Here is a 12,341-nt window from a genome sequence, read left to right as displayed (position 1 = left end):
CTACTGGATTGCCATTACTGCAAAATTTGAAAGAATAAATTTGAAACTTATCATTAATTTCTCTTACGCGAAGTAATATTAAAACCGGAAATAAACGTTTAGAGGACTCCCACAGGATCCTGAGGAACTCTTATGGAAGGAAAGCTCTCAGTAAGAAGCGAACACTTTACTGAAAGGCCTGTTTCAGATCAAAATTGATCCCCAAGAAGTGATACTTTACCAAAAAAAAAAATCGATTTTACAGTTTTACGCAATTTTTCGATAATGGATCCAACCATTCTCTTTATGCTATTCTTTTATATACTATATGTGAGGCAAGCTCAACTATCTCCTTGCCCAAGAGTGCCTAAATTAAAGTCGGAGAATCGAATTTTTCCGCATTCATTGCGTTCTATGCAAGAAAAATTATATATTATGTCCTTTTTTATTTTATCCAGCAAAAAATTTCACTAGCTTGGGGACTACCATCGTCAGAGAGGAGATCGCGAGGAGCCACTGTCTCTTAAGACGTCTAAGAGTGCCTGCCGGGATGTGTCCTGGAAGAAAGGTGCCTTCTGAAGAGATTGTATGTTAAGATGGTTAAGATAGCTACAAAGCAAAGTATTTCAGACTACAAGAAATTTAGGATACTTTGGAGATTTGAGTGTTTAGTTGAAATCCAGAGTTCGATGCCATAGGCTCAGAACGGGCTTTAATACAATTGCATAAATAATAAGAAAAAGATAGGCGCCACGGTAGCCGAGCGGTTATAGGCTAGACCTTGCATTTTATTTAATGTGTTAATATGAGGAATTTTGTAGTAAAGTATGTTAGGCTGTTTTAGGCTAGACCCGCAAAGCTAAGATGTATTGCGGTACTAGTCTAGGCCTTGCATTTTATTTAATGTGTTAATATGAGGAATTTATAGTAAAGCATGTTTGCTAGTCGCCTCCGTCCACTTTTACTTTTATTTAATAAGAAAAGGTAGTTTTAAGTAAAATGAACATACACACAGAGATCGCATTTTCAGAAACTATTTCCCGAACTCATGGGCTCAAACCGAGACATGATTGGCTGCACGACTACATCAGCATGTTTTAGTAAAAACTATGAAATCAATTTATTAGCAATATTCCGATGTAAGAATTTCATCCCGCGTGCTTGGAATCCATTCCTAGTGATACAAAATAATTTAGCAGGAATACAAACCTGAAATAACCTTGGAGCCACAAAATCTTCTAGCCAATCATTTATTTACAACAACCCACCTTTCCTCCTCCTCCTCTTTTTAATAGCTCCTGTGGTCTAGCTATACAGATCTATCAGAAACTAATTGGTAATTCTGGAAGTTGCTATCCCACCACAAAATTGCGATATTATCCCAGCATTCCGTCGGGAAATGATGACTATATTCCACATATGGGCAAGATGTAAGCTGTTGCTTAACTGCACCACCTAGGTAAGTACCAACTATGGTTATCATTTTCTAAGAACCAATTTTTCCCCACTCACAGGACCTCAGGGAGAGTGTTGGGAATCGAACATTACACTTGATTGCAATACTTCTCTTACTATAATAAGAGAAATAAATAAAAACTTTTTTTTTTATAAATACGATATTTAGAGAAACGAAATCTCAGAAACGTGAAAAATCCATTAAATAATGCGTTACTTCCGGTAAGGGAATAGCGATCGTTAGGTTGCAGTAGGGTCCAATCTAAATATGAAGTTTCAACTTCCTGATTTAGCTTTTACAGATCACAAAACAAAAAAAAAGCCTTAATCTACGTCTAATGATGGTTGAAAGTTCGAAAACTGTTAGATGTACAAGAAACATGCGCGCTGCTACGGATAAATTAAAATAAAAAAATTATTTTTTATTCGAATCTGGTCGGAATAATGCTTATTCCGGCCGGATATCGTGACCATTTCTCCCTTGAAGGCACTCCTTGAAAGCGGAAGTTCGTCTTTAGGGAGAACTTTCCCCTACACAATGATGGTCCTCAGATCTTGTAACACGTTCGGTCTCATAGTAAATGGCAAGAAATTGCAGCAATTTATGCATCAAACGAATACAGTTCACTGAGAACTGAGCGTTATATTTAGAGAAAGATGTCGGTGATTCTAATATTAACATAAAATTTCTTTTCAAGAAAAAGACTTGAATGCGTTTCTTTTTTACTACAAAGAAGAATGTAAAGTGTGTGGAGAAACAATAGCCAACGATCGACAGCTATCGGAATGTTACGTCATACATTAGGATGCCCCTGGGGTGAGAAGGAAGAATCCTCTTTGGAATATGAATGTCCCAAAGAACGTGACCACTGCTTCGGGGATGGCCTCTAACCGCACTTCTTGCCTACATTTGGTACCACCTACTTTTGTTCACAGCCAAACATATAATGCTGCTTAAAGCATTTCCAAACGTTGATTCATCCGTCTATAAATTGACTTTACGTCTGTAAATGTTATCCACTATTTGTTTAAAGCATTTAATTGAAAAAATTGATTTGTTTAGTTTTCTTGACAATTTCGAAGCTTTTTTAAAATTTCATTTTGCTTTAGTTTATTTATTATTATTATTACTATTACTATTATCTTAACGATCAAAATCCCATAAACGAAAGCCCAACTTTACTAAATGAATTTTTCATTTTTTCCCCCGCAAAGTTCTAACATTTTCTTAAAGATGTTTCCAACGATTTTCCAAAAAAACTTTCCATTCTAGTTGCATTAGTGTTGGCCTACAATTTTTTTTTGGGGACAAAATTTTTCCAGAACAATTCGTTTAAAGGGACTCTAGAGGGGGGAAAATGGGCGGATATTCTTCCCACTGATGACTCAAAGTGTTTAATTTTATAAAGGACTTGATTAACTCTACGTTCATAGAAAATACCGAAAAGTACCAATAAAAAAAGTAATGCCTATTTTTTCCAGGTGGGCTTTACGTCCAACTATCAAAAATTAGGTGTCATGGACGGAGGCGACTAGCAAACATACTTTACTAAAAATTCCTCATATTAAATAGAATGCAAGGCCTAGACTAGTACCGCAATACATCTTAGCTTTGCGGGTCTAGCCTATAACCGCCTAACATACTTTACTATAAATTCCTCATATTAACTATTAAATAAAATGCAAGGCCTAGACTAGTACCGCAATACATATTAGCTTTACAGGTCTCGCCTCTAACCGCTCGGCTATCGTGGCGTCTGCAAAGTACCACTAAAATTACCGGAAATATTAAAAATACTGAACTGATTTTCTCCAGAATAGTAAACATGGATCCAGATGGGCTTGGTTACTTCCTACAGGATAATAATAATAATAAATAACACTAGTCCATCATACATTATTTATGTATTTAAATTTTGTTTTATTTTAAATAGATGACATCATACAAGTATTTGACTAATGATATCTATTTATAGATTTGCGAGGTAAATACATTCATCAGTGAACAGCTGATAATGATGAGTTGATAGTTGACGTAACTCAGTTTTTTTACTTTAAAATGGGAGAGGGGTGAGAGAGAAAGAGTAAGAGAGCGAGGGAGAGAAATGATTATTTTGAATTAAAGTCTTCTGTCAAATTAATTTAAAACTTTAATAATACTGTATATTAATTTTCCAGCCAATAGCAATATGGCAGATTCAATTCCACATGATGAGATCACTAATATTATACGTAAAAACTGTATGGATGTGTTATTATTTTATTTGGATTTATAAAAAACAAGGAAGGGATGGAATAAATAAATAATCTGTTTGGATTTACAATGGAAACTATCCAAATATACGAGCGTGATTTTTCTTAGTTGTCTTCTTAGTCTTATTATGATTGGAGGGGGAGAGGAACACGGATAATGGCGTCTTCACGAGTTAATAAAATTGTCTGGTTGGGGTGTTTATTTAGTTAATATTCCGTTTTGGATTGCACTAGCAATAGGTCTGCACCATTTAACACTTAGTTTACAAAATCCTGGAGTGCACCTTGGATTATTATTAATTTTATTATTCTCAGAAAATGTCTGCCACATGATCCCTTTTTATCCCTAATCCTGTTTTAAAGACGTGGCCACGATTCAATTTTCCGTTGCTGTTTTGTTTTTACTATGAGACTAAAAGGTAATAGACCGTACGGGTTACTAGATCTGAGGACCATCAATTGGGTACGGGAAAGTTCTCCCTAAGGACGGACCTTCCGCCTTCAAGGAATGCCTTCAAGTGAGAAATGAACCCTGTCATAAAGAACGTTGCCAAACAATATATAAGACCAATGCAACTCAATATGAAGCGGAAATAACGCTACCATTATGTGAAAGTATGCTTTATGTACAAATCAAGTTATAAAAATTTAAAAATATATATATATATATATATCGTCTATTAAGAAAGAGGCCATCGTATAAGACTGCTGCGTGCCATTTATTTTCAGTGCTAAATATATTGGCGCCATCATTAAACCAACCAAAACAATAGACCGCCTTAAAAGTCTAAGTTTATAAATATGGTATACCCTTAAGTAACAAGTAAAGAAAGAACCGGAAGACAGTTTTTAGGGCTACGAGTAGAAAGAAATCCTAAACAGGAAACTCATTGAATGAACGAGTCAATCATTCAATCACTGGACAGTTAACCTAAATAGCAGGAGCTCACGCGTGCTATTAAAAAATTTATTCCAGTCTTGTTTTAAAATTGCATAAATTCAATATTGTAATTGTATAAAATTTTTATTTGCTGTTTGCCACTTAATGAGTCGTGCTGTGATTGATTAAATATTGTGCGAGCAACCCGAATTCACTTCTTATTTTTGCGTAATCGAACAAAGCTCAAATTAGTACTTCCAGCAAAATTTGCTTCGATTGCAGTTATCTTTTAATAAAGTAAAAAGTAAATACCCATTTTTTCAGTGGACGGAGGCGACTAGCAAACATACTTTACTGTCAATTCCTCATATTAACACATTAAATAAAATCCAAGTACTGTACTATAACCGCAATACATCTTAGCTTTGCGGGTCTAGCCTATAACCGCCTAACACACTACTATAAATTCCTCATATTAACATATTAAATAAAATCCAATGGCCTAGACTAGAACCGCAATACATCTTAGCTTTGCGGGTCTAGCCTCTTAACTGCTCGGCTATCGTGGCGCCTTGTTGTTTATCCATTTAATAGAGCCAAGAGAAATAAAAATGGCGTAAATGTTTTAAGTATAAATCAACGGAAATGTTAACACACTAAAAAAACACTATTTACCGTTTTAAAAACTACACCTAAACTTTTTGCAACAGTTCTTCAATCTTTTTTCCCCCTATTTTTTTTAATGTAACATAATGGACGGAAATATGAAGGGAGGGGGACTCATTATGTTAGCCATAGTCCAAAATAATAATCATAAAAACGGACGTGTATAGCGTAAAACTGTATAATAACCATGATTAATAATATGTACTAAAAACAAACCGCTTTTAACGGTTATCCATGAAACACGAAAAATTAATATCATAAGAGGTCGTAAACTGACTACAACACTTTCTGCACTTGAATATAGCAAATATAATTTTGGAGCGGAATACTACTTTTAAGTATAAAGAAAAATTCACAAGCGGAAATACTATTTTAATGGAAGAATTTTTTAACTTTTCTAGTTTTTTCTCGAAAACGCCTCTAACGATTATGTCTAAATTTCATTTATAATTATATACCGGAACCAACTTTTGTTCGGATAATTTTTTTTCGGGAATTTCGAGAACAATGAGTACTTTATCGTAACGCACTATTTGACCAACTAGGTAATCTTAGTAAGTTCTATTAAATGTTAAATTACTCGACGTTCGAAACCAATGCGTAATTCAATTTCGAAACTTTAACACAATCAAAATACTTCCCCTTACAAATAGTAAGTTAAGTAGAACTTTTATCGAAGACACCCTCACCACTATTTCTTTAAAGTACGGTGATAGTAAAGTTAAGTAAGTAAAGTAAAGTAATGCCTATTTCTTCAGGCGAGCTTTACGTCCAACTACCACCAATTAGGTGTCGTGGACGGAAGCGACTAGCAAACATACTTTACTATAAATTCCTCATATTAACACATTAAGTAAAATCCAAAGCCTAGACTAGTACCGCAATACATCTTAGCTTTGCGGGTCTAGACCCACGGTAACCGCTCGGCTACCGTGGCGCCTCGGTGATATTCTTCGAGGCCAAGTGCGGAGCGATAAAGTCTTATTTTTTAATTATAGTCTAAGTCTTGTCCGAGTACAATCAAATAAAATAAATAAAGAAAACCAAAACCAGTATGAGAGAATTTAAAAGAAACACAGCATGTACTAAATGTCACTGAATAAAAATTATGGGGCCACATGTGTCACAATGGGAAACCAGTATTACTTGTGCTGGTACATCTTAGCAAGAAGTCTGGATAAGAAGTTCACAAAAAAACCTGATGGGATTGCAATCTCGAAAAAACAAATGTCAAGTGCATGTTTCTTATTGGCAGCTAACTATCAATAGATGCTGGCATCTTTTGTACATCTAAAGAAACCTTGTAGAATTCCCAGTAGTGCTTATTCTTCTTCTTCCCTTTATGATGTGGCTTTTTAAGGCATCTTTCGACACCCTGGGTGATTATTAGGTGTTAGATGGGGAGACACTTTCCCAGGGGAGCTTTAATGCGAGAGGTATTTTGGCACCCGTGAATGGTTATCTGTAACTGACGGCTTCTCGCTTCTTCTGGGGATCCCTAGGGAGTCGGAGTAGTTACCCCATGGTAGATGGGGAGACACTTTCCCAGGGGAGCTTTAATGCGAGAGTTATTTTGGCACCCGTGAATGGTTATCTGTAACTGACGGCTTCTCGCTTCTTCTGGGGATCCCTAGGGAGTCGGAGTAGTTACCCCATGGTAGATGGGGAGACACTTTCCAAGGGGAACTTTAATGCGAGAGGTGTGCATATCCCTAACTTGGCACAATTCAAATATATTATAATTATAACAAGTTTCTAAAAAATCTTAACATTACTTACATTTATCGCAAACAGACGTGCGTTAATATCAGAGCACCTACCTGTAACATAAAAAAATAATTAATATATAGAAATAACATACTGTTAAACCTATTAATATTTTAATTGATTAAAGCATTATAAATTAATTACTTTATTAAAAAAATAATTATTTATTAATAACTTATTCAAGTATTAATTATTATGAATTTATTAATTATTAATACATGAATCAAATTTTACGCTGGCGACTCTGGGTGTCCCAACTATCAAAACCTCCAACGGGAAACCATTCCCAATCAAGTTCTCGATCTCTTCAGAATCACGTCCGCCCAAACATCTTTGTTGAGATATTCCAAGAGAATCGCTTCCCCTAGAGACTTCAAGCTAAACTTGCTCAATTTTCTTAGCTAGCTGCCCAGTTTGGGCTACCAAATTGAGTTAGTTGACACGATAGTTCTTCGTAAAGCTTTTATAATTAGATAACTAAAGATATGGACATCAACACAGTCCAATAGAATTCTAGACATTAGAAGCTAGGATAGGTTTGTAGAACGTGATGTAAATAAATTATAATCTTTGTAAATCAACTCTGACTAATCAATAATCATTTACATCCATTTGGGTCATCATCAGCCATTTTGATAATCTCTTGTTAATTACTAAAACTATTACTACTTTTTTATTTTTCGTATTCAAAATTCACACGTCATAAACTTCGTTTAGGTATCATTGGATTTAATTGGTCAAAATCTTAATCATTTCTTTACAATTTCTTCTCTTTTTTAAAAAAAAAAATTTGTTAATACAGTTTCTAACTTTAGTTTTCATATTTTACAAGTGGTTTTTCAGAAAATGGACTATGGCTTTCCACTAGGTTGCAGTATAAGATCTTTTGCAAGCGTGTGTCCAGAAGAGATCAGTACGCCAAGACGACTAGTGGATATAACCCTGGACTGTACAAAGAGGGGAGGCTTTATCTACTAGACTTTTCAAGGGGATGGTAAAGTAAGCTCCTTTGGTGGCATCGTCTTGAGGAGCAGAGAATCCGTTCCGTTTTACGACAATAAACTAGTTATAAGACTAAACCAAACAGTTGGAAAAGTATTTTTGAAAGAAAGAATAAAATAAAAAATGTTCTTTTTTTTGCCACAAGAGAGAGAGAGAGAGAGAGAGAGAGAGAGAAAAGCAAGGCAGAGAAGAAGATGCGTGTGACTGATGACGTACATCCTGTACACACGTACTCTATGGTAGCCAAGTTTGAGAACGGCACTTCTGAAAGCTTTACAATAGGTAAAGCAAATGACTTTTATTGCAGTCCAGAAGCACATGGTTTACGTTTTTCCTCGTTGTATTGGTTAACAACCATGGACAAATCAGCGGATCCAATAAACCAGCATTTCCATCAACACCACGGGATGGTTTTATGTACGTCTTGAAGAGTTGAACAGCTGATACGCGATAACAATGCTAAGGTATTTTCTTTGTTTGCCCACGAACAAAAGGTATAACCTAGCTATACACTTAGTTACCTTCCCCCGCTGCATGACAGCTGACATGCATAAGTGTGCTACCAACTTAACCCATTAATAGAAAAAAAAAAGACAAATAAAACATAAAAATTGTATTTAATGTAGTTTAATTACTCTTTCAGCAAGAAGAAATATTACGTCAAAATTTAACAACTGAGTGAACGTGTATTGAAAAAAAGCTCCGGGCGCCAATTACGTCAGAAGGTGACGCGCCTTAAATAAAAAAAAAAAATAAATAAATGAGCAAAAACCCAAAGTTTACAAAAAAAAAATGGTGGGTGCTAATTTTTGAGGGGTATATCCAAAAAATCTGTTTTTAAAAATGACGCACTTCCGGTTGGCCAATTTTTACCCAAAATTTAGTATCTTAAGCGAAACTCGAAACCAAAAAGAGACACCAAGTTTGGCATTTTCTGCCATTCCCCTTTATTTTTTTTTTGAGATATTCTGTCGAAATAAATGTACTCACTGACCAACTTCCTTTTTCTCTCACTGGTTCAGCGGCCCTCACAATATGTGTTTCCGGTTAACTCTATTACAAAAATTTAACACGATCGCTGTGCCGTTCTCATCAAAAGGAAGAGAAAGATTAATATTAAAACTGTTTCAGGTAGGACAGTTGTATAAGAGTTGCTCGTCAAAAATCTGCACGAAAAAGCGTAACGCTAAAAAACACCCAAATTTGACAATTTTTTTTCTCTTTCTCTATAAAAGATAAAATTCCTAAATTTTCTTTAAAATATAGGGCAAATACTCCTTTATAACAGTAATGCTCTATATGAACTTCTTGTGCACAACAGTAATTGAAATACTTCGTTTATTAAAAAACAAAGAAGTGGACTGGAATTTTCACTTCAGAGTATTTCAATTTTGGGTAAGTATTTAGACAACATTTTGAGGAAGTGCCCCCTTCAAGAAGTCCAAATCACTTCCGCTATTAATTCGTTCAACTAAAAAAAAAGAAAAAAAAAAGCCCGTTATCTTAGGAAACTATGTATCGTTTTTGTTTTGGTTTCTCCTGCAGTTATTGTGTTACACCGTTATCGTACGATAAGATTGGTTTAGTTTGGTATTACATAAAAAACTTTTCACTGGCACGTCCTGGAACGTCCCCAGACTTTTTGTCCAACAATAATTTCATTCAGACAATTATGGTTGTATCAAAATAATTTGAAATACGAGTAATTGTGGTAGAGTGAAAAAAAGAGGCAATGTAAGAATTTACTAGTATAAGTAGCATAGGAGACGATGGTGACATTTTTTTTTTTCAAGTTTCAGAATGTTCTAATCGAGTAAGGAGAGCATCGATTATCTGGATCAGGATACTACTTGGTTTAAGGCGCCACGATGGCCGAGCGGTTATAGGCTAGACCCGCAAAGCTAAGATGTATTGCGGTACTAGTCTAGGCCTTGCATTTTATTTAATGGTTAATATGAGGAATTTATAGTAAAGTATGTTAGGCGGTTAGAGGCTAGACCCGCAAAGCTAAGATGTATTGCGGTACTAGTCTAGGCCTTGCATTTCATTTAATAGTTAATATGAGGAATTTATAGTAAAATATGTTAGGCGGTTAGAGGCTAGACCCGCAAAGCTAAGATGTATTGCGGTACTAGTATAGGCCTTGCATATATTTAATAGTTAATATGAGGAATTTATAGTAAAATATGTTAGGCGGTTAGAGGCTAGACCCGCAAAGCTAAGATGTATTGCGGTACTAGTATAGGCCTTGGATTCTATTTAATGTGTTAATATGATAGAATTTATAGTAAAGTAGGTTTGCTAGTCGCCTCCGTCCACGACACCTAATTGGTAGCCTGCCTAAAAAAATAGGCAATTACTTTACTTTTACTACTTTTCACTACTTGGTTTCCTGTACGCTCAATAGCAACCCATTACCACATTAGCTGCGTTACATCCTGCGGGGACGGCCCAAGGCCTACGCCACTGCGACCCCTTTGTATCTATTGTAGCTCCCATAACTCTAGAGCTCACCCTCCAGACCCGTCCGTTTAATTGAGACTCTTAATTCTGGAGAGCGACTCTAGGGTAAAGCTCCTCAGGCCTTAGTTGTTCCTCCCCGAGAAGTAAACATCCTTAGCCTCACGAGCCCCTCACACTAACGCAACACATGCAGAGTGCCGTTTCCTCCTTCTCCTCCTGACAGAACCTACAAAGGCTATCATCCACCAGGTGCCCATGCGATGCATGTGTTTTCTGAGCCTGCAGGGGCCCAGTTAATAATAGGCCTACAATTATCCTAGTAACCACATAGCCTCTAATGAACTCCTTCGTCTATCTTTGTCCCGTGGTGGCAAGCGGGGAGTGGTAAAGTTCATAGCGTTCACTGCGGGACAATTTTTACTGAAGTATTTACTTAAATTCGGGAAAAGGGAAGTTATTTTGAAGATAATTTTATAATAGCCTCAAAATAGTCAAGACGTAAATACACTGAATTGGATTTGTCGGAGAAACGTAACTGTTGCAGTACTCCACTACAGATGCAGCACATCAATATGCACTTTTTAATTCTGAAGGGGGGGGCTGTGATATCATCTTTCATTCCACTACCAATATTTTGTAACAGTAACATGTATAATATTGAAGGCATCTATTTTTTTTTATGTACACCGCCTTAAAAGAAAGTCTAGTGATTTTTACAAAACGGTTTTTTTCCTGTAATAACCTGTTCAACAAAATTTCTTGCTTGGATTGGATATTCTGAAACATCATAATTTGTTGTTTTTTGCCTGAGGCACGGGCTCTCTATTTACTGCACTGCCACCCAAACTGTACTTTTATCCAGTTATGTCTATCTGTTCGCTACAAAAAAGGTGTAACCGCTTTTTTGCTGTTACTATTACTTCCTAGTGTAGATTCTGAATTGGAGATTAACGAATTTGTTTAAGAATGAAGTATTATTCAAATGTTCAGATTTTGGAGTAAATTTGTGAGATTAAAAAAAATAAAAAATACTTGAGGAAAAAATAGTAACGGAAAGTCGTTTAAGTGTTCACATTTCCTACTCACAGGAGACCTCAAAATCTCCTTTTATGTGACGCCATCTTAAAAGAAAGTATAGTGATTTTGCAAAACTGATTTTTTTTCCTGTAATAACCTGTTCAACAAAATTTCTTTATTGGATTGGATTCAGAATATCCAATACGATGATGATGTTTCAGAAGATTTGTATTTTAGCCTGAGGCACGGGCTCTCTATTTACTGCACTGCCACCCCACTTACGGAAGTGATAAGAATAGTGTCTTGTCTTTGGAGGCCTACATCGCTCTACCATTAGGAAACTACTCAAGCGCCCTGTATACACTTTTATAAGAATTTCTACTGGAGAAAACCTGGCCTTACGTTAAAATATAAAACTAGTTGACCACCATGTGTGGGTGATCCACATTGGAGGACGGACGAGTGATTACGAAGTTTAGGAGAAGGAAGCTGTGTCTGGACGGCGAACTGCGGTGCGTTTTTGTCAGTCTATGGCAACGAGTGGGTGCGATTAGCTGTTTTTCAATAATGCAGAATAAATAAAGAAATAATGTATTCATTTGTTTTTTTTTTTATCCCAGATTAGGCCTTGGCTATTCTGGAGAGGGAATAAAAAAAGAAAAGAAACTAAAATTGTGTGTCTATTTGTGTGTGGGCTCACAAACAATATTGTGTAGTTTTATTGTGTTGAAATGGAATAGAAAATTTATTCCAATGACTTTACGTTATATCCCATCACTCTATATCTTCTCCTAGTGATTATTACATTTTATTCTTCTCATTTTATAATACAAGGTGATATTATTGACTAACCTTCTAG

At 35.7% G+C, this 12,341-nt stretch overlaps 1 long non-coding RNA gene across 1 annotated transcript; it reads left to right on the top strand.

The window, feature by feature from the left end:
- Positions 1-1,320: 1,320 nt before the first annotated feature.
- Positions 1,321-12,080, top strand: LOC141453038 (uncharacterized). The gene is made up of 2 exons (XR_012457756.1): positions 1,321-1,438; positions 7,833-12,080. It is a non-coding gene; the product is annotated as an uncharacterized lncRNA (long non-coding RNA).
- The last annotated feature ends 261 nt before the right edge of the window (positions 12,081-12,341 follow it).

Source organism: Rhodnius prolixus, unplaced genomic scaffold (genome assembly GCF_049639745.1).
Source record: "Rhodnius prolixus isolate KJV_2025 unplaced genomic scaffold, Rpr scaffold_3, whole genome shotgun sequence".
Classification (NCBI taxonomy): Eukaryota; Metazoa; Arthropoda; class Insecta; order Hemiptera; family Reduviidae; genus Rhodnius; species Rhodnius prolixus.
Note: the sequence above shows the minus strand (reverse complement) of the source record. Positions and strands in the feature narration are given on the sequence as shown.